Source organism: Strigops habroptila, chromosome 7 (assembly GCF_004027225.2).
Source record: "Strigops habroptila isolate Jane chromosome 7, bStrHab1.2.pri, whole genome shotgun sequence".
Taxonomy (NCBI): domain Eukaryota; kingdom Metazoa; phylum Chordata; class Aves; order Psittaciformes; family Psittacidae; genus Strigops; species Strigops habroptila.
The window spans coordinates 15680159-15702252 of record NC_044283.2 but is presented as its reverse complement, the minus strand read 5'-3'; the positions used below and the strand labels follow the sequence as shown (position 1 = coordinate 15702252).

At 43.0% G+C, this 22094-nt stretch overlaps 1 protein-coding gene across 1 annotated transcript in view; it reads right to left on the bottom strand.

The window, feature by feature from the left end:
• Positions 1-21522, bottom strand: part of C1QTNF7 (C1q and TNF related 7) — a 50740-nt gene extending 29218 nt beyond the window's left edge. Inside the window, exon 1 of the mRNA XM_030491944.1 lies at positions 21293-21522. The gene's annotated coding sequence lies outside the window, so the exon portion shown is untranslated. The remainder of the gene's footprint in view (positions 1-21292) is intronic.
• Between the last annotated feature and the right edge of the window lie 572 nt (positions 21523-22094).

Here is a 22094-nt window from a genome sequence, read left to right as displayed (position 1 = left end):
GAAGCAAGGTGCAACGTTAAAGAAATACGCCCCTGACAATTTTGACGTTTTAGTGATTCATGCAAGCCAAAGAATTTATTGACAGCTGTGGATCCATCTCTCCAGACCCTTATTGCATCATCTGTATTAGCATGCAAATCAAGATGGCATAGCTATTGCTGGCTAATTTCAGGTGTGATATTCACAGCATAGATGCACTATTGGGATGGGCTTTGGCAACACTTTCATCCAAGCATTTCTACGCACTGTCTGCCTGAAGGTATCATTCACTTCAACCAGGAACATGAACATGAGGATGACTCGTTCCCTCAGCTGCTGAGTCCGTGCCTATTCTTAAAGCCCAGTGTATTTAAGCTACCTGTCAAATCCCACATATTGTCTTCATTTATGTCTCTCTTCTAAGCCTTAACTACTTTCATTTGAGCAGGAACCTCCAAAAGTTGTTTTTGTGATTCTAACCTGAGCTATAGGAATTTAAATAATGTTCAAAAGCAGGTATAGATAAAAGAAGGATGACTCCCCTTTTGTAGATTATGAAAATCTAGAAGTATCTGGTGTCTGTCAATAATGATAATGATAAAATACTTTAATTTTCTGTTTATATAGGTTCTTGCTCTCTTGTTCTGTGACCATTGGTGCTCAGTTTGGCTAGGGAATCTGAACATTTTCCTGAACAAGAAATGGCCATGAATACAGAGTATTTTCTTTTAGAAGCAGAATATAGCAGCCATGGTATGGTCAACCCAACATGGTCATAGTGTCCAAATCTTCAGCTTTGTTACTGTGAATTATTCTGCCCGTTTGGGATAACTCAGACACTTGTTGCTCTCTTGAACCTTGAAGATTTTTGTAATCCTCCAGGATTCCCTAGTCTGGATTTTTTTCCTTTGAGGGAGGAGATTCAGGGGACATGCTAGTGACACCGTGCGGGTAGGTGGGAGGTTGTTAATGCACTGAGGCAGTGATCAGAGTGTGCTGGCAACTGCCATTGCAGTTGCATCCATGCTATGCTGAATCTGGTTCCCCATTGCCACAAAATAACCACAACAGCCTCAATGCTTTCTTTTGGCTCCCTGCACTGCCACATTTTCCCACATGCTCCACCAAAGGCTTTCAGTGGTGTCAAGGGTCTTAATAACTGATAACTGCTAAAGTCAATTTGCGGTGAATGCTGATTTTTTTCTCAATGTTATCAAGGACCTTGCAGGAACAATGTAGTTGAGATACTGACAGAGTACCAACAACTCCTCAAGGCAGAAACTGCTTGGTAAAGCATCAGCTGATAAACCAAAAGGAAGATGAAGTTCAGAGAAAAAATTATTTTAATTACCACCTACTCTGCCTCACCATTATCTTAGAAATAGCTGGACGCAGATGTTGCATGAATGTGATTGCAGATTTCAGGAAGCGTCTTAAAAGCTGCAGAGGAAACCTTGAAAATATGATAGAAATAATTCCCTCTGGAATATAAACACAAGCAGATTTCTCCCATACAACTACATGTAAGATATCAATTATATTACTTCACTGAACTTCAGAAATGGGCCATCGCTCAAAGATAGGCTGCATTAGCAGCAGCTATTGACAACTAAGGATGACAATACCTGTTCAGCAGGTTCATTTTACTACAGACAGAAAGGCCATTTCGTTGCAATCCTCCATTGCGGCAGCTTGCTTAGAGCAGCTTCCAGACTAGCTTTCCATCTGCAAGTGGGTATGCCACTGCATTGCATCCTTGCGAGCCAAGAGCTTTTCCATTACAGGTACCACACTAATGGTAACTGGTCTTGGCTCTCTATACTGGTCACCTGTGGATATTTTGCTACTTATGGTTCTTTGCAGTCAGTTTTGCTGATTGTCTTGTACAACATTTAGGTTGAGAGCTTTCTGGTAGGTTTGGAGGGTTTGTTTCTGCTTCTGACCCTATGGGAAGACTTTAGGCACACACCAGCGTGGCAAGGATTAAAAGCTGTTTTCTTTCCCTCTTTATGAAGAACCTGTTTGTTTATGGTTGCCATGGATGGAGACATATTTCCAGAATTCAGGAAAACTACCTTTAGTTTTCTGTGTCTTCTCAGAATTCTAGTACGATCTCAATTCAACAGTCACTGAGTCTTGCCTCAATCCTCATGTCTGTAAGCCCAAGAGGTGGTATTCAGAGAAATAAATCCATATGTGCTGAGGTGTTGCCCGTAACAGACCAGTAATGGATAGTAGGGCTCCACAGAGAGAGATTTTGGGACAGATGCGGAAGTCTGTCACATGCATCAGCATGTAATCCTTTCCTATCATTGCAAGGATTTATTTAGGAGAGCCTGTCTCTGAGCTTTGTTGCTCTCAGGTAGCAGAGTGCTGCCTGTAGTTTTCAAAGTATTTGAACACTTTCAGCCTTTAAACAATTAGAATTGTCAGAAAGAAAGACAGCCCATCAATCAGAAGTTTTCATAACTCCTTCTCATTTGTATGTAGATTTCTAAACCTTATATTGTCAAATAACAGACAATAAAGTGGAACCCTTCAACAATTTCCTTTTTTTTATTTCCTTTTTTTCCTCCTTTTTTTTTTCCTTCCTTTAAACACTCCATTTAAACACTACAATATTGTGTACAGATATTAAAACTTTTAAAGTGGAACTGAAGGAACTGCCCTCTGATCAAACTAATGGTTCTGTTAGTCCACTTTTGTCTTGGGTAGTGACCTGTCCCAGAAGACATCTGAGTGAGGAAACCTCAACTAAATGCTTAGCTAGTCAAGGCAGTAATTAAAGAAGCTGCTATCCTTGGGCAACAGACTACAAAGGTCAGCAGCCTGCATTCTTTGCTTGCATGTGGGCTACTTTGCTTCTACCTGCAGAGATGAGGATTAGCCACTGAAGTCTGTGCTGAGTATGCCATCCCCAACAGGCCCTTCTCCATCCCAAGCCTTCTCTTCTCCAGCAAGGCTGAACACCAGCCACAGTGCTGTGGAGTGAAGAGAGGCTGACTTGAGGTGCAAGAAGAGGAAAACCTGTATGCTGGCACAGCCTGGCATTAGGGATTACTGTATCCTGAAGAATTGAGAAAGGAAAGATTCCCAGAGGGAATGAACAGAGAGGAAAAAAGGGAGGGAAAGATCATATCCTGCATCACCACTGAGCTCTTCTAACACCACTCCAGCACCACAAACCCTTCAACAGCTCTGTTCCGTATCAAAGGTGGAGGCAAAAACTCGAAAGCTCGGTTGAAATGAGACATTTCTCTTCTGTCAAGTCAGGCTGGTGCCTTGTGTAAGCACTGAGTCCATGCAATAACATATCTTATGTCATTATAATTAACAAAGCCTTTGACGATCTGTGCCATAATCCATTCTTAAGATCAACTAATTCAGTTTAAACAGTTCACACATGTCACAGGCTGTCTCAAGAGATTTCTTTAAAAAACAAACTCTTCATGTCTGAAAGCCAGGTGAAGAGGGAAAAAATAAATTTTTTAGAGCAGTAAATGAATATCTAATAGCAAAACATTTGGATGAAATATGTTTATCTAGCTTATTTTCCTTGAAAGAAAATCAGAGTTATCTTCTTATTTGATATTTATTCTTTCCATTTGTGTTCCCAAATTTATTCCTGGTCTAAGATCTTATGTTCTTAGATTCTGTGCTCATCGAATTTCATAGCTGTACCTCCTGAAAAATGAAATTTTAGAATAAGAAAGATCAAAAGATTTTTTTCTCAGTTATTTCCATAGGCACCACATTATTTCCTCTGGGAATTTCTGCAAGAGGAAGATTTCAGCCTGCTCACAGTGTTCATTAGAGTGAGAATGCAATTCACAAGTGGGGCAGCTCCTTTGACTCTTTTTGTTGCTTGTTCGCTTTGACTGAGCTCAGCTCACATCAGACTAGTGCATTTCACAGTTGGTGAAATGGTTTGTACCTTGAAAACACAAGTTGAGTAGTGGGGTGAAAATATCTCACAACAAGTAATCCTGAAAAACATATGGTTTATTAGTTTGCAAGCTAGGAAGTGACATCAAGCATCCAGACATGGATACTTTTCGTTTAATGCATCAGTTCTGCATAGTAAAAGAGTGCATTCCTCCCCATAAAATATACACAACAAAGTATTTAAAGATGTTCAAATTCAAAGCCATAACCATCTGCTTATCGCAGACATCTGTTGTTTCAAAGCAAAGGACTATATGAGAGGTTCAGAAAGCTTTAGAGCTCAAAAGATGCATTTGCCAAGAGACTAATGGAACACATGAATATACATAACTTCAAAAAATGTAACAAACTGTGTTTTCTCCCTGGAGTGCAGTAACACCAGCTAGGTACGAGAGATACCTCAGCTCTTACCCATCTCTGTGCTGAAAATTAAACTTTCTGTCATTCTTCAAACACTCTTGAAAAAGCAGCATCTTCTTCCTCCATCAGCAGAGGAATCTGACTTTCACACCGATCCCCTACATCTCTGACTTGCTCCTGCCAATGCACCTACAAAATGTGATTGTTGTCACCTTGTAAGCTTCTTTCTACAGAGCCTTTCCCCATTCTCATTCAGGAAATGTGGCAGCTTCGCTGGCAGCAGCATTCTGCAGCTCCACAGCCCTGCATGTCTATTAATTTCTTTGCTGTTTGGCACCAAGGTCTGGCAAGGAGACCTTCCCATCATCTTTCATGAATCATGGGCATCTCCCTTAATGGACAGTGCCTCTTTCCCATGTGGATCTTGCATTGCCATGGAAATGAAGGTCAACAGGAGGGCTGGGAGGGGTCAGAGCCTGTGTTCCTCTGAGCACCTGATGCAAGAGGTGATTGTGGTGGTGTGTCTGCAATAAGTAAGGTTGATATTGCCCTGTGGGTATGTGCCAGATTTCCACTGGGAGGGTTGGAGGGCAGAGTCTGCACCTTTCAGACATGTGGGTCTGGAGGGAAGGACCTGCTGGAAGTTACTTGGAACTGGTAAAAAGTGTGAGCCACATGTAAGGTGCGAAGTCAGAGGGATTAGGTGCTTTTGGAAAGGCTGCAAGGAATGCAAGGGGCCAGAGACTCTTGACACAGGAAGATACCGGGAACACTGAGTGCATGAAACTTCTGTCTCGGGTTAATACCACCTGTAGATGGTCAGGGGAGCTTCCTGGCACAACAGCCAGTTTCCATTCGTTTATAACCCTATCTGCATATGGGCGACCATCAAAAGGGCAGAGAGGACCTCACAGACAAGGAGAGAAATCTGGGATTTCAACACCTGTCTGCCAGGCCTATTGATGCCAATACATACATGAACTGCACAGAGAACAAGGAAATATTTCATGACTGTAAATTACATCACGAAGCTCAGAGAAAGTTGATCCATGCCCTGCAATAAACTCCAAATAACCATACAGAAACTTGATTAACTTAAATATGAGCATGAACATCAAGATACATTTTATAAAGAATCAAAATATTTCTTTTGTCATTTAATGTTCCTCTTAGTCACATAATCTGTGACCTCTTAAACCTCACTTTAAAGCTATAAAATGCCACAAGTTCAATGTGGGGGTTACACACCATCTTTTGGTTCACTGACCATGTTTTTTAAGCTACTGTTATGCTCTTTTCTTTTGCACAGATTCTGCATTTTCCTGCCACCTTCCCATTACAATCAGAGTAACAAGGTATCAAAGAAATCAGAGAGTTCTCTGTGCCAGTCACAGAGAACAGAAATGGTCAGCAATCGGAAAAGCAAGCAGAGCCTGCCCGAGCCACGCACAGATTCTGCTCCTTACACTACTCACAGGCAAAACACTTCTAGAAAGGTTAGTTATTTATCGTGCCGACATACACACATTATTGAAAACAACAGCAAGATAACAACATTACTAGTATTAGGAAATTCATCTCAAGTTTCGATTATCTCAGAGATTTTATGAGGCAAGAGAATATATGAAGTTCGCTTCAGCAAAAAAAAGCCCTTTACTTACATGGCTTGCAAGAGCTTCCAGCAGCTGGAGTCTCTGAATTGCAGTGCATGCAGATATTGTGCTTTGCTGAAAGCCCCGTAACTTAAGCACTGGAGACAGCACATAACTCACCGGTGCTTTAGACTGGTAAATAATTTCCGTTAAAAGTACTCCACATGCTTTTTTATCAGTGGTGCACACTGCGAAGCAGGAAGCCTGCCTGTGTTAGAAGGAAAGGAAGAGAGACAGAAAGAGTTCCCTCTCAGCTGAATAAAAAAAAAGAAAAGGAGTCCTTGACCTCGACAACTAGAATAAATCTACGATATCTGCTGGCTCTTTTCTGAATGCATACTTGAGCAGTAACATAAGAGTGAGCGATCGGAGCGCAGAAACTATGGCACGCCATGCTCCGTACCAGTAGGGTATGCGAGCAATGCGCCTAGCACAGGCACAGCAAAATGAAAACACAATGCGTGTTTTCAGCTTTTATTTTGTTCATGTATTTTAAAAATAAAAAAAGATGATGGGCTTCTCTATTTCAGTTCACAGCTCCCAAGTGGCAGCGCTCTCAGCTCTGTCCCCTCTGCTGAGGTTCCTTGTGTTCCACATGAAGACTGCTGACTTTCTATTTCAAACCTCGATTTTCTGAGAATCTCTGTATCTCAGCCAGGAAATGTAGCCCAGACTAAAGTTTAGCATTTCAGACATCATAAATGCAATGAATCGCCTGCAAGCAAAATAAGTGGTTTTCAGATTTATAATTTTTTCTCCTACAAAAGATCTGTTTACTTCTTCTTTCTCTCTTTTTCCTTTGGTCTACTTAAACTACTTAAACTTCATAAAACCAAGCATAGCTTTTGGAACAAGTCCTCAGTAGAACAAATAGAGAGACCAATATGAAAAGCAAAATAATGATGTAGCTTAAAATAGGTTTCAGCAAAAGAAGTTCCCTGCTCCATTGTAAAATTGTATTTACAAGAATAAAGTCATTACTTTAAATATAGTCATTCGATTCCCAGACAATGAGGACAGAAGTTTCATGGAGAAGATGAAAAAACCCCAACATATTTTAAGCATAATAAAAGGAGTAGCAAAGAGATAAGAAAGAAAGAAAATCAAAGTCCTCATTTGTTCCATTGTACTCATTTACAAAAGAAGGAAAAAGGGAAACAAATTTAGAGTCTGAAACCAAACTTTAAAATAACTAAATCCAATATTCCTACCCTTATGAAACATAAAGATAAAAAACCAAACCCTCAAAACATTTAATAAGCATTTCTAGCTAAAGGAAATAATAGTTTTTAATGAAGAATGATCAAATAATCTCTTTTTGTCTAGTGTGCTATTCCCCTTGTGTTGCAATGGACTTGAAAAATCCCCTACACATTTTATATGTGTGTTATCAAGGTTTTTCTTGAACCTCAGACTTGAGTTCAGCTTTCGTTATTGTTTCTTTTTTCTTTTTTTCAACTTTATTAAGACACTAAAACACATGTACAACTTCAAAGTTGTTTATTGGTAATTAAATCGTCTCTCCCAGTTGTAGCTGACGAGTAGCAGTGATATATTGTGTTGAATGAGAGAAGTCTCGGTTTCAATTTAATTTCCATTTATATCCGCTTCCTTCATCAACTACTAAAACTCTAGGTCTACGATGAATTAATTTTAATTCTTTCAGCTCTTCCCACTCTTTTCCCCTTCCCTTTGTCCACTAATGTTTTCAAAATACAAGGCACTATCAAACCATATACGTACATCTTAAATTTCAAAGTATTGGCACTGATTTATATATATTTTCTTTTAATTAAAATTCATGTTTGAAAGGTGTTGCCTTAAAACTTGTGTGGGTGCAAGTATTGTTTCTCAGATACCAAAACACCTTTTCTCTGCAGTGGGCTCCAGTCTTGTACTTAAGGCTTATTTACATGCAGAACTTACCCGTGCTGGCTCCTGCTCAGATGCACTTCCCTCTTTGCTAAGCCATCAGCAAGCACATGTTTTCTCCCTCTCTCCCAGTTCAACTTTTCTATTTTTATAGCGTAGCTGTGATTTTTTACTTTTACAACTGTTTAGAGATGAGGAGGCCTTGTGACCTGGTTTGCAGGAGGAAGGCTTGGCACACAGGGCTGCTCTCTTGTGCCCAGTTTTCAGACAGCAGCCCCATGAGTGGAGTGTATTGAGGTCCCTTCCAGCGTTCTGTCCATAACTGCAGGAGGATAAACTTCAGCAACTGCTTGGGCGCTATTACTTGGTTCTTTGTGAAGTGTTTTGAGGCAAACAGAATACCTGACTTCTGAGAATCAAACTTTGCTTTCAGTATGGACATCTTAAATACACCACTAATTTGAGCACCAGCTAATCATCCCCCAGGACTTTCTGCCCCAGGGGTCTGGCTTTTGCCTGAAAAAGCAAGAACACATCAGGCAGTGCACTTGCAGCCCCTATGTGCGGACTGTTTGTTCCCCAGCCCGTTTCAGCCACAACACAGCTGTGTAAGCCCTGCAAGCCTTGAGGGTCTGTGTTTTACAGTGGCCACGTGCAGTCGTGTCTCACAACTGGAGGCAGCTGGTCTCTGAAAATGTCATCTGCTTTACTGAATATTGAATATGCGTTCACAGATGTTTATGAAGGAGCTAAGAAAACAGTTCCCAAGCTAAGGGTCACACTTACAATTGCAGTTGTGAATGTGAAAGTGGAAGCTTCGCCAGAACTGCATCCTGGGCTGCATCAAAAGAAGCATGACCAGCAGGTTGAAGAAGGTGATCCTGCCCCTCTACTCTGCTCTTGTGAGACCCTACTTGGAGTACTGTGTACAGTTCTGGTGTCCTCAACATAAGAAGGACATGGAGCTGTTGGAGCGAGTCCAGAGGAGGGCCACGAGCATGATAAGAGGGTTGGAGCACCTCCCATATGAAGACAGGCTGAGAAAGTTGGGGCTGTTCAGCCTGCAGAAGAGAAGGCTGCGTGGTGACCTCATAGCATCCTTCCAGTATCTGAAGGGGGTCTACAAGGATGCTGGGGAGGGACTCTTCATTAGGGACTGTAGTGGTAGGACAAGGGGTAATGGGTTCAAACTTAAACAGAGGAAGTTTAGATTAGATATAAGGAAGAAGTTCTTTGCAGTGAGGGTGGTGAAGCACTGGAATGGGTTGCCCAGGGAGGTTGTGGATGCTCCATCCCTGGCGGTGTTCAAGGCCAGGTTGGACAGGGCCTTGAGCCACGTGGTTTAGGGCAAGGTGTCCCTGCCCATGGCAGGGGGGTTGGAACTAGATGATCTTAAGGTCCTTTCCAACCCTTACGATTCTATGATTCTATGATTCTAACCCCAGGAGCTGTAACACAAATAGAAATGTATGAGACTTGTTGGGTGAAGTCTGTGTCATGATCTACCACATAAAAAATTTAAAATCTTTTTTCTTCTTTTTGTTTTTAATTCCCCTGGTAGAAGTATAGACCCTTATATGTAAATTTAAGTCTTATGCTTCTCATTTATCTTTCAAACACCACGAAGAAAATCGGCTGGGCTCTGCTGCCCGCAGGCTGGGAGTGCTGCTCTGCTAGCATGACACCAAGGGTATCTCTGAGACCTTGAGAAAGCAGGTCCCTCTGTCTGATGTGACAGTCCATTGAACTACCTTGATCTGACTTTGTTTTGAAATTGTGTGATGTTATGCACAGCTTTAAAAAATTTGGGCATCACAGGGATATACTTCCCAGTAGCTATTAGTTCCCATGTCTGCTTACGAGGCTTTTACAAAGCCCACACTTAGTTACTTCATGAGAGATCCAACATACACAGAGTGAATAGGACCCACAAGGCTCAGTTTTGCTATTTCATGTAGAGGATGGGCCAGAAGGACTGAAACACTGATTCAGGGGCAGTGTAAGATGACAGGGCAGGTAAATGTGAACTGGAGACCACATTTCCCAGAACGGTAAACTTTCATTACCTTTAGAAGATTCACCTGGATGTAAACCATGCCATTGACCAGCTCCATGGAGTCACAGTGCTACCTAAAGGCAATTAGACTCTTTCTAAGATCAGCCTGGAGCCACAAGTCCTTAAGTACTTTTGGTGGAGGCATTGAGCTGCCCTGAACCAGTTCAGTCCCTCATGACTTAGCTGGTCTGTCCCTGATGGAGGCAGGCTGCCTCCTGCAGCACTACTTTGGCTATGTGCACCATGGTCTCCAGTGCTCCAAGAGAATGTATTTGCAGAGAATAGCATTAGAATAGAATTGCAGGAGCAATTTGGCTTGGGAGGGACCTTTGGAGTTCATCTCATCCAGCATCTGCTCAATGGTCCAATCAGCTGGTCCAACCAGCTGGCAGCTGTCTCTGTAGTACATGCCATGATGACTCTGTTATTCATGGTTTTCCATTCCACAGCACACCTGACCTTCATTACCCCCAAGAACAAGGAGCTGACTTAATGACTATGATGCAGAGGGAATTTGCATCCCTTATCCTAGGTAATTACAAATCTTGGTTATTGCACAAATGATCACCCAATCATTTGATTATACTTCTCTGGCGTGGAAGCCAAAAAATAATATCTCATTGGGCACAAGGATGACATTATTTGCCAGAGACAACACAGTCTGTGCAGAGTAAGAAACTGAGTGGTCATCTCTCAGGGCTGGCATCCTACCTGCTGTCAGCTTTCTGTGCGTTCCTGCTATTAGTTAGCTATCAGTTATTGAGAGCCACCCTGCTATTACAAATCACTTTTTCAGGCAAGGGGCAAAGTAACAAAGCTCTTGTCAGATGCCAGCTATGTAATGAATTCAGTGCTGAAGTTGAAAGAAGGGGAAAATTGAGAAGTGCTAACACTGCTGCTGTACATGTGGTAGGCAGCTGTGTTAGGGATCATCGAATGAATGATTGTCCTTAAAACACAACCCTTCTGACAATCTAGAATGGAATCCAAATTGGTAAAAGGTGGGTTTGGAAACCTTGATCTCCACTGGTGTCAATTAGAATTCATATTGTAATGATCAAAAACTATATGAAGGTGAGTGTTGCTCTAACTTGTTTAAATTGCAGGCCTGGAAAAATATACTTATGACATCGGGAATCAATTTTTGGTCTGAAATTCAATTCATACTAAGGAAGGATTGGGAAGAATGAAAGACAAGATTGTCTTGTCACAAAAGACAAGAATGAAAATGAAACTATTTAAACAAGTGTCTTGTATGCATGGCCGTCACACTATGATCTCACATTTAGCTTTTGGTGAGTAATACCGCTTTATGCATGTTCCCAACAATATATATGTAAATGGCACATGGCTAGGAGATGATACATTACTTCTGAGAAAAAACAAAAAGAATATAGCATGGGTCACAGATCTATGCTAGACTTGTTCTGCTTCCTGGAGTGATCCACTTAAGCTTCTTTGCAACCCATATGTGGATGTCCCACACTGCCAGCCATCATCCTGGGCACTGCTCAGACTTGCCAAGCCAGCCAAATTAGGACTGCAACAATAGCTCATTTAAGATGAGATGCTAACAGCACTTGCTCACGTGGTCTCAGCTGGTATAGGGACTAGTGAATAATGGGCAAGAAGTTGGGAGCTGCAATTTCCTGTGGATGCTTCAAATTGCACATTAAAAATGAAGAATTCTGACTTTTTAATGTGCAATTTATTTTAATTTTAATGTCTCATTAATATGTAAAAAGCAAATCTCCCTTTTAAACCTGTAGTGTGTAATATCTTGCCTGTATAACTTCTCAGTCTTGAAATCTGAATAGCCGTATTTTGCACTGGTATAAATCAGTACTGCTGCATTGATTGCAAAGGCAGTATAATTCATTTACACCAGATGAAGTTCCAGCTCAAAAATATGCAGAAACATATATATTCCCTTTCTGGTCATGTGGGTGCCACTGGAAGATGACTCAAGCCCTGACAGTTACCATGGCTTTACATCCACATCAAAGCTTATCCTTACGCCTTTTACCATACCCCATGGGGACTGAACATTTGTTTTTGAATGCTTCAGTGAACTATATAATTTAGGAACATCAACAACATATGCCATTAAAACCCCTCAAAAGCAAATCTCACGCTCAGGTAGAAATGTCCTGAACCTGCTCTTGAGGAGCTGTGTGATTTTCCATTTGAGGGTCAGAAAGGAGTTTTTAATAAACTGCCTTGCCTTGTAGAGGTCAAACAACATGAGTGAAGCCTGGATGTGCTTTAAGGCAAGGACATTCTCTCTCTTCCATTGTGGAGTGAATCTTCAGGCAAAAGCAAATCTTATTTCAACTACTGCTACTTCATCAGAGGTAGAAAGGCAAAATAAACTCCCTGGGAGTTAGAAAGCACGCTATCAATAGCTTGTGTCATTTTCCCATAAAATATCTGCTGCTCTTATGCCTTCAACATGATGGTAAAACATTATGCTTAATCCTTTGACAGTTTAAGAAAATGGTCCTTTTTGCAACAGATAAAATCCCTCATGAGACAAATCGGTGGTCCTTTCTTCTCTACAACTTTGGAAAAAATCAGTCAGAAACAAAATACAGTGCCCCAAAATATTATGGAATACCTGGAAATTTGAGGTAGCTTTCCTCCTTCAAATTCATCAGTCTTTTCATCAGGTCTGGAATTAGGTTGAGGCTGTTTCAGACCAAGCTATTGGAAACATCAAAGAAAAATGTACTTTTCTTGCAGTGAGCTGCAACCAGTCTCCTTCCTTCAAGTATGAGGCTTTCTGACAAAAGGATATCTCTGACCATTGCTCACAGTTATGGAATGAGGGAAGACACCTCTTTAACAAGGTAGAGAAGAAGCTACTTGCAGTGTGTATCACCACTTGAAGCACAGCACAGTTTGCAAGAAGTAAAGGGCTGCATCACAGGTACAAACTAATTTAATGGCATATGGTTTCTTCATTTGGGAAAAGACTTCAAAACTGAAAAGCAGATTGCAGCTTTGCAGAATAAACTGGTGCTGGTGCTCTCATTGCACGTAGTTGAAAACTGCTTAAGGTATACAGGCTTGTCTGAGTGAAAAAATGTGGGTTTTTTTGTTTAGCCCCAAAATAGAATTGCTTCTGCTCTGTTCAAGCTTAGTGTTGTTCCAGTTGTCTTCAGTTTTCTTCTCAAACACACTGTTTTCCCAGATATTGCTTTATGGATATCGTGATGGGAGGGATGGGAGTGTAGTAGCTGGAGCAGAGCACTGAGAGCTCTGATTCCTGCTCTTAGTGTTCATGTTGACTTTAATCCTGCTTTTCTTTTGGTTTTCTTCTGCTCTTCTGTTCTCCTTTTCACTCTTTCCTTTAGCCTACCTGACATTTGGGCTTGATGGGAAGTTCCTTGTAATCCTGGTACACTGTCTAATTCTACCATTTCATAGAAAGGATAGAGGAGAAGGATTTCCTGGCTGCTCCAACCCCAGGAGATGTTGCTCTCAGCAGAAGAGACTGCTGAGAAGAGGAGCCCTGGTCACCACAACAGCATCTCACAGCCTTATCACCTTTTCAGTGACCCCAGCAGAAAGCTCTGTAAGAGGCTATTTTGCATTTTCTTACAACTCACTCAGCTGCTGCAATTAAACCCCAAATTCCAAACTTCCAGAAGCAGCATGCTGTGCCATGGCTGCAGTACGAGCACCCATGTGCCTGGAGTTGCAGGGGCTTATTCTTGTTTGTGAGAGACCCAGGTGGGACAACCTGTGTCATTGGGTCCCTTTCTGCAGCAGGGGCACAGGCATATGAGGAATGAGGAGCACTCCAGTGTCTACCAGGAGAGGACAACTAATCAAATCCAATTTTTAAAGGCATAGTTGAAGAAGTTGCTACAGCTGTCTATTTCCTATGTAACAGGGCATTGCTGTTTAGCACAGCAATTTGCAGATCAAGCTCAGTATTCTTTGTGTTTTACCTCTTAGGAAATAAACCTGTAAACCCCTGGGATTCAGGCAACACCACATTGGCAAACCCTGACTCCCTTTCCCTGCCTTCCTGAGCACCCTGTTGCTGGCTGCAGTGACCCACAGCATCTGGGACCAGCCCCAGTGAGCACTGGCATCTCCTGGCACCCTGAGGTGGGGGCCCATGGGCACAAGGACCCTCACCCATTCCTACACCAGATACTTCCTGTTTTGTGGATGCCCAGGCATTTCAACCATCCTACTGCAGGCAGGGGCTGCCATTTGCCATCACCTTTCACAGACACCCAAGGCCCAGGGACTTCTGGTGGCAGCCCCCACATTCTCCCCTTCTGCAGAACAGGGCTGGCATTGATGCCGTGTCTGCAGGAGCTATTAAGATCTTTTTAAGGCTGCTGTGTTGCTGTTACTTCAGTGCTGCTTGTGCATGGCAGACGTGCGATGGCTGGGTGCCAAGCTGCCTGGAGAAAAGCTTTCTTAATGTACAATAACACAAGCTGTAAGCAGTAGGAACTGGTGGTCTGAAGTAGGTGTCAGCAGAAGTAGGGTATGTATAGTGCTTGGACGGCTCATTATACGTGCATGTGCTGAAATACAGATGCTCTGAGGTTAGCTGTGGCCTCCAGCACTGACACAGCACAGGTAAAACCAATAATTTTCTCAGTCTTATCTGAAATGGGTGTGGACTCAGGTCCCTTCCCATGGACACCTTCAGCCATTTCATTGAGCAAAGTGAATGTGGTTCCTATGAAAGCTCTTGGCGCAGTCCTGCCTGGGGTTTGAGCCCAGCCTTCTCCATGCACCATGCTGTCCTGCACTCCAGCCTTCACCCTCAGGCAGCCAGGGTGTAATAATGCCTTCAAAAGTGAGAAGGGGTGAGCTGGAGCTGCCGCCGAGGCCTGCCTTTGGCACCCGTGCAACAGAGGGCTGCAACGCCTATTACATATAAATGATACTCTGAAGGCCTAAATAGATAAGTATTAGAGTCATTGATGAAAGCAAGCAGTGCCAGCTGCTTTTGGCCAGTGGAACAGGAACATGTCCTGTTGCCTTAGGTTTGGATGTTTAAGGCTTGCAAAACTGAGAGGGAGGAAGTACTGTTTATGACATCTGACACATATTTGCTTCATTCATGAACAAATTAACCTGAATTATCCATTTTATAAATCAGCTTTAAATGGCAGGGCCCCTTCTCACCCCCCACTGCTGCATATTTGGGGGATTAAGTTGTTTGTTTTTAGTGATAAATTAGAAACATCTGCTTCCGCTGACACGCTGGAAGGGAGGCACGTACAGCAAAGTGTCCAGCTGGACTGCTCCTATGCTGGGGGGGATTCGGTACCAGGCACAGTCCTGCCAGCCTCTGCCTATGGGATCCAAAAGGATCAGGCCGCCTCTTCTGGACACATAGGCTCATGAGGGCAGGGGCGGTGCTCGGCTGCTCCTGGGCTTGCTCAGGGTGGCTTCTGGGAACATGGGAGCAGTGGTGATGATCTCCAGCAGTGTGCCCTCAGCACAGCCTTCCTTTTAAGGGTGTCTTGGCAGTTCTTCCGTGCAAGAAAAAGTGTTTCTGCTATGGGATCATCAAGTCTGAATGTCAAGGAATCCAAACCTTGTGCAGAGGTTGCTGAAGCATGAGCAACGGTGGCAGTAAGCAGCCCGGCCATCCCTTTTGATGAAGAAAATGGTGCTAACTGAGGGAACAGAGATGTTTTACAGCCCTGGCGTATCCCCACAGAGGTGATACAACTTCCCAATTGCCAAGGAAGGTTGGAAATGGCCAAGAGACACACCACATCAAAGAACTTCACACGGCCTTCCACCTCATGGAGGAGGTATGAAAACAACCCTCCTGGCTACAAGCCATGATCTGGAGGAGTGGAAAGCTGGGATTAAATCCTGCCAGATGCAGCAATCCAAATACACCCTGGGCATCAATGGATCTGTACCCATGACAGACCTCGTCTGTGCATTCTCTTACAACACAAAGAGAACTGTGCGGATTGTTTTGACCTCAGCGTGGCCTGGATCTCACTGCAGGATTCTAATACATGCCCTACTGGGCAGCAGAAACATGTTTTGCACACACCAGTCAGATAGGGTTTTTTCAGCCTTTGGCAAGCAAATCCCTCAGACAGCAGCCCTGATCCTCATGGACAGAGCATGTCTGCAGAAAGGGAGAAGCCAAGATGCTGGGTGGTTTCTAACAGCTCCTGTTACCAAGATGCCCTCTTTCTCTGCCTGGATATTTTCTCACAGTGAGTTTGAGGATTATGTGCATTTAACCACAATTTTCCAATAATTGGTCAGACCTGTCAGAGCAAGAAACCTCAGGCAGGTTCAGTCCATGCTCTCAGGCTGTCTGTACAGTACAGGACCTACAAGCTGGACACCTCCTGGTAGCGCAGGAGGCACTGTTCAGGTGTGATGCAGTGCAAAATACATGTATTTCTGTCTGAGAAATTCAACGCACAGCTATTCTGAATCACAGTTCTGCCCAAAGCAGGCTACAAAATCAGGACTGAGGTGCATGGTCCATCAGCATGCAGGGAGCCATCCTAGGTATTGCTGCAAGCTGAGGGCAATCTCCAGTGCTCCCGTTCCAGTGTAAAGCAGCATAATCCAGCTGTAAAGCTTAAGATGCAATGAGATGCAACCCTTTCTCCAGAGAAAACGGAAAATATCCACTGCATACCCATGGACCCAGGTGTGCAGCAGACCTCCTCTGACACTTGGAGGCCAGCTCCAAGGGTGCAGGAGGGAGCTGTGACCTGGACACCAGACCTTTATGCAAACTGCTTTGCTGGACCATCGTCCATCCTCTTACCACCCACAAAATCACTACCACTCCCTTGAATAATTTCTTGCTGCCCCACCTCAAAGCTGGTGCTCAGAGGTCATCTGCAGACATGTATCACCACTTTCTAGCAGGAATGCCTGCACTGAATAACACAAACAGGAACTCAAGAGAGGCCAAACCAGCCTTAGTCTTCCTCCAGCTGACTGGGAAGACAGCTCTCAGGAAGCTGGAAAGCGCATTCCCACATCATTTGAGCAGGATTTACAGGGTGACCCATTGACCACCATCACTTTGGGGAGGAACAGCTGCCAGCAGGAAAATGGAAAATGGAAGGGCTATTCCTATGGGAGAATACCAGACTGGTAATTTACGGGACGAAAATGGTACAGGGACTGAAGAGAAGTTGGAGACAAACATGTGTGGGACTGGGAAGGTTGCTAAAGAAGGGCTGTGATCAAAGGCTGTTCTCTGGTTTGGGGACCAAAAATGTACAGGCTCTGGAAGGTAACTTTCAGAGCACATATGTGCAAAGCTGGAGCTTGTAAAGAATCAAAGAAGCCAACTGCTCTATAAAAAACCCCAACAACATCGTGTCTAGAATAAGCAATGGATGCAAGAGTAACCTAGGTGTTTCTCTGCTAAGTCTCAAAGGAGCCATTTCCACTGTTTAGTAAAAAAGAACTGGAAGCAGCAGTCTGGATGTGCTGGGGAGGTGGGCTCAATCCCCAGGTGCATTGAAGAGCAGCAGACAAGTGCTGTGCAGGAATATCAGTGTGGGGCTAGCAAGGCTGGCGTAACATCAAGTTTTTATAGACTGCTGAAAAGGGAAAAGACTTTTGGTCCTGGGTCATAACTGCTAGTGAGGATAGCAGGCACATGTTCCAGCATGGGGAGCATCTCCCTCCAAGAAAGCGGAGACTTTTCCTGCACAAATCCAGAAAAAGTTTGGCAGCCTTCTTCTTTCCAAAGAGTAAAAAGAAAAAAGGAGGTCCCTCTCCACAGCTCATGGATCAGATACCCCTGTGCTACAGTGGTGGGACTCCTATGCTGGCCTGGACTCAGCCACGAGGCCCGTTGGACCAACAGAAAGAGGTGGGGTGAGCAGGCTGGACACACACCTTTTTATATCTGCCCTTTGATCCCTGCTTGTTTTCATAGCATGCCACTCCCTGGTTTTATTCCGCTTTTTTAAAATACACTTCAGGTCCTACCTCTGTTATTAATAAGCTCTCCACTCGTGGAAAAATGTCTTTCTCGAAAGAATGCGGCAAAAATGGAGAGAAATAAAACAGAGCACATGAATTACAGTACATCCTTTCGTTTCCCAGCTTTAACCTCAGATTTTTGCCAGATGTTTCTGTTTGTTGCAGGGTGTCTGATTTTGGGTTTGGGGTCTCTCCAAAGCAGAAGGGGAGAGCATAAATTGAAAATAGGATGGGTGGCCTGATGGTGTCCAAACACAGTCAACTATCACCATTAAGTCTTGTTTGAGATTTGGCCTCCACTTCTGTAGGCTGCACCCCATTCGGGTCTGAGACACACAATACTAACACAGATGAAGAAGACAAAGCCGGTAGATAGACTGAAGATGAGCCAATACATTTAAGCCAGAACAGCATATGGACTTTCACATCTCTCAGCCTGGGGAAGATTGCTCCCCACAGAATTGGTCTAGGTTGGCCCAGACTAAGTGAGACATCCCAGCCAGTGAGACTTTTCCCCTCTTTCCCTCTGATTATTTTATAACTGTTTATCTCTCACTGCCAGGATCTTTCGTCTATTATGCACAGCCTATTCTTCCCCTTTCAAATGGTCCTCATTATACTCTGTGATAAGATTGGTTTTGTACTAAACAGTTCTGCCCTTCCCAATGTATACGCCTCACAGAAATGTGTAGACTGTTTGATCACATAGGTTTATCTCCCCACACCCCAAGGTTTAGTGAAACCATAAAGTATCTTTGGAGGCTTGAGTCAGATCCTCTCCAGTTCTGCCTTCATTGCTTTGAGCTTTCCCATCTGCATCTGATATTAGGTGAGGCTTGAGACTAGACAACCAGGAACAGACTCACATTGCTTTTCCAAAATGAAGAATAGATCCTAATTTATGAAGAACTTGAACAATTTATTTCAGCATTGGGAAATCAGAGTAATCTGTATTTCTTTTACAATCCAGCAGAGAAACTACCTTACTGATCTGCACCTCTTACATCAGAGAGACTGTGAGCAGAAAAAAATACCTTTTGCTGACAGCTGCAGCCCAATGCCTGTAACTAAAATGTAAATCTGGCCTGTAATTATCTCACTTGTGGCCTTTATTTTCCAGGTACGATCATAAAAATGAGCCTGCAAAGCCTCTATATTTCTCTGCCAAGGCAATCACATAATTGCTTTGCTGTTCTTTTGACTAACAAAGATTCCACTTCTGCAGATAAAATGGAGTTTGTGTCTGTGACAAGCAATTTTCAGGAATCAGAAACACTGTATTTTTTATGCCTCTTATTTGTATAAAAGGTTGCAGTCTTAGGATTTTTACTCTCCTGTAAGGCTAAGTTTTTCTGGTCAATCTAAACTTTCATTTTATCATCTGCAATGTGTCTCTTTTTGGTAACGTGGATGTTATTTGATCATGCAGTGATGGTATGCATAATGTTGCTGTAGCATCTGTTTAAGGACTCTGGAAATCAGGCTCACCAATGCATGGGACAGACCTGTGAATGGACACATCACAGAGGATTAAGGATATAAGTCAGCTTTATCATAGTGAATGGGACAGAGGATCTTATCCTGCACAAACACAAACCTAGCCCTCAGGACACTGCTCATATGGCACCTTCCATTTACCTTCTCAGCTTCCCACTGTGACTGAACTGTAAATAAGTGCAACAGTGAAGTGTGGAGATGACAGAGGGGATGAAATAATTGAACACTGTATTCTTTATTTGCATCATTCCCTGTTATTGCTGCTGAACCAGAAGCAGTCCCTGTGGCTGATACTCCATATCAGAAACCATCCTGTCTCCTGTGTCATTAAGGAATATGGTGTGGGACCAACTGTCACCACCACCATTCTCACCTGCCTGTCAGATCGGTGGGTCATTGTAGAGGAAGGACAAGGAATAAGCAATGACTAAGGAGAATACGCTTCCCAATCCCCACGCCACATAGTGCTCACCCAGGTGACACCTGGTAGAACTGTTCCTAGCTCTGCCTCTCCATAGCTCAGTGTGGATGGTGATGGTGGGCTTCCCACCGGCACAAAACTTAATCCACGAGCAGCTTCAAAGGGAACCAGGCTTCCAGGATTTCCTTCATGACAATGGGCAGGCATATTAGCTCCTCCACTTTCAGTTTTGCTTTAACATACTCTTTCCCTGCTCTCTCTATTCAACGCTTCTCTACTTTTAAATGCATTTCTTAGGCAGAGCATGGCCCATGGGGACACAGTATCAGGGGCACCAACAGTAATGCATTCCCACTAGGGAAAATCGGCTCCAGTAGCACAGCTGAAGTTGTCCCAAGCCAGAGAAAACAGGGAGCAGGCACTGTAGGAAGAAGGGATTTTCTGCCTCTTTAATGCAGCATGCTATATAACACGATAGTTGTGTGATTTCCGAAGCAGGTTGCTGTTGGTGAATTTCCATAGCTTGCACAGCTCCAAGGGCTGTTAATGCTGTGTTCACACCCATATTTTCCTAAAACTTCAGCCTGAAAAGTTTCATCATGTCCTTGAAAGTGAGTGGGTTAGAGAAATGAGCCACCATTGTGAGTATCAGGTTTTGGGCAGCTGGCATGCAGGCAAGCCGTGCCTCAGCCTCGCCTGGGTGATGGTAACCAGAGACCCAGGGGGAAAAAGGGAGCCAGAAACTGCCAATCCATTTACACTCTCACCTACCCAGACCAAGGTTGTGCTTAATCATTTATTTACACTCAGCATTTCATTTATATTTAACAACACGCATTCTCACAGTCTGCACATAGACGTGACACATACTGCTGGTAGCAGTAGAAGCACAAAAAGCTAAATCACCTTGAAAAGCACCCAACCAAAAGGAAGAAACACCCCAACAAAATAAAAAATTGAAATATTTGTGAGAGTTTAGTAAGTTAAACGCAGGACCTTAACTTTGCACAACCCTGAAGCAAAATGATTTATTTTATATTTACAGGTTTTAGGGTTTTTTTTTTCAAAACAAGTTTCTGTGAAACCATAGCAACAAAGGTTGAAGTGAAGATTTGGAATGATACTGGAATTATTCACAAGGGAAAAAAAAATACAACAATAATCTGTATTTTGGATTGATGGAATGTAAGATTAAAGCTAAATAGAGAGAAATATTTCAAAATATTTTAATCAATTTAATCACCCTGAACCCTGTAAAATGTAGACATTGAAAACTAGTTTTTTTGCCAGAAATTGATTTAGAAAAAAAATCTGTCTGGTAACTTTTTGATAGGAATGTTATGTGCGTAAATGTCCAAGTTCATTACTCTTTTCTTACAAGACAAGATACATGAACAGATTTCACTGAAGCCCTGTTAAAGTGAATTTCTACTAGAATCAGCAAAAATCTGCATTTTTCTGAAAGGTCTCTGTATTGCATTCCCTTCTTCAAATGAATTTCAGAGAAGACAGAATAGAAAAGTAGGATCAGTTACTACTTACCTTCACACTCAAGTAGATGACATCGGATTTTTCAGGGAAAGCAACATGCTCCGTTTGGGTAGGAGTTGTAAATTCAAGCCAACAGGTAATTGTTGGTGATTTAAAATCCCTTAAAACAAATTTAAGCACTGTGATGACAAATAATGTACTTTTTGAAAACTTATTTGAAGCTTGATGCTCTTGTGTTGCGTTTTGTAACTGTCTGTCTCAGCTAAATAAGCTCCCACTCCTTTCCTCGGCCACTTGCCAACCTTTCTAATTTAAAGCAACTGTGAGCTTGCTGTAAAACTCCTGCTGGAGGGAGCTCAACGTACACTATGGAGCAAGGAGCAAGTGTGTGCTCCAGACTGAAGCGGTATGACAGTCTTAACAGGACATGGGGCATAGTCTCCCTGAGGTAATGTTATATCATCTTTGGAAAGCACGATAGGCTAAGTTGTCTCCTTCTCAGTAAAGACACAGAGAAGAGGAAAAAATCATGCTGCTTCTGGCATGTAGTCCACTCAGTGTGGGATTTGGGAGGAGCAGCATCTGCCTCAAAGGGGAGGAAGAAGCAACAGCCTCAAATACATGAAACAGAGCTCCCAAAGGAACCTCGTCCCCAAATTGGCCAAAAGAGTCAAAAGACTCACAGTGATTTTAGAGGCACTAGTCCTTGGTTAGAAGCTTTGGGGACAGGTCCAGGGACTTTCTCTTGGGCTTCCTCTGCTACTGCAATGTGGGGTGCTCCTCTCACGGGGTTTTTGGGATACCTAAGCTGTCTGATGGCTGAGCACAAAACCCAAACTTCTCAATTTTGGAG